We start from the raw sequence: 1,523 nt of genomic DNA, 5'->3' as shown, positions 1-1,523 counted from the left end.
CTTTGGATGATATGCGGTTATCAAGCAATACCTATACGGTTTAGGGGCACCTTGAATTACCTTTTTCCACATTGGTTGTGTGCAAGGAACATTCTCGGGAACTTGGATGTCATAATAATCTGGATCAGAATAGATGATCTCCAACATGGCTAATTCCCGTAGGTATTGGATGCCTTCTTCCGCAGTCCTCCACCTTCTTGAAGAACTCTTCAGGGACTCCTTAAATGGGTATTTCGCCCTCACAGCATGAAGAATTCGGAGCCAAAGACTGGATGCCGCTTTCTCCCTTCCCATTTCTTGTTCTATCTTAGGGTCTCGGGCAATGGATTCCAGTTGTCGTGCTTCGTCACCTTCAATTATGTGACTATCAGCTCCCTTGTCCCAGCATCGCACCAGCCAGGTGAGGATTTGTTCACCAGGCAAGCGCATATAATCTCTCCGTAAATCTCTAAGCTCTCCTGTGGTCAGTGATTGTGTAATTTCGCTTTCTCGCATTATTTCTTGTCCATCTCTCCCACGTAGAATCTTTTCCACCTCCCTCTTTACTCTTCCACTCTTACGTGGAACCGCTCCTGCCTCCTCTCTGTATCTCTCACGTGGAGGTGGAGACTGGGCATGCCGTGGGGATAAGCTTCTATGTTGTTCATGGCGTGGAGATGGACTTCTACGCTGTTCATACCGTGGAGATGGACTTCTACGCCTTTCATACCGTGGGGACGGACTCCTACACCATTCACGCCGCGGAGATGAACTTCTACGTCGTTCACGCCGTGGAGATGGACTTCTACGTCGTTCACGCCGTGGAGATGGACTTCTATGTCGTTCACGATACCCAGCCGGTGGAGGTAGCGAGTAGTCTCTCGGGTGCCAAGATAAGAGCTTCCTCCAATCATCCACGCCTCCAAGAGAAGGTTGGGTCTGGAGGGGTAGGAATAATTCTCCCTCAGGTTGAGGGGGATACTTTGGCCCCTTCTTTGCATCTTTTGTAACACTGAATGTGTAGTCAGGGTATAAATCATCAGGTGACAATATACCACGGGCCGTTTGTACTGTTGCCTTCCTTTCTCTTGATACTGCTCTGCTTTCCTTTGGACGCGCCCCTAGTTCTTTTGGGCGTGCTCCTTCCCTTGCAACTGTTTCTTCCTCTCCGGCAGCTGCTTCTTCTGTTTCAATTGCTCCTTCCTCAGTCACAGCCACTTCTTCCTCTCTCGCAGTCGCTCCTTCGATCATTGCTGCCGCTCCTTCCTCGCTTGTAGCCACTCCTTCATCTGTTGCTGCCGCTCCTTCATCAACTACTTCCTGCATGGTTTGAATAGGTTCCTCCGTTCCTTCTTCTTCTTTTTCTTCTTCTTCTTCTTCTGTGTGTTCCGGTAGCGGAGATGGGTCTGTAAGTTCTTTGATCTCCCTTACCCACGTCTTCTTCTTCTTAATGGGGGCAACAATGACTTTCCGGGTTTTAGGTTGAGTCCCAGTTCTAGTAGACTTAGTAGAAATGGCACTGACTTTAAGTTGTGTTTGGACCC

The sequence above is a fragment of the Lepidothrix coronata genome, unplaced genomic scaffold (assembly GCF_001604755.1).
Source record: "Lepidothrix coronata isolate B3197 unplaced genomic scaffold, Lepidothrix_coronata-1.0 Scaffold10, whole genome shotgun sequence".
NCBI classification, from domain to species: domain Eukaryota; kingdom Metazoa; phylum Chordata; class Aves; order Passeriformes; family Pipridae; genus Lepidothrix; species Lepidothrix coronata.
This window is presented reverse-complemented; position numbering follows the sequence as displayed.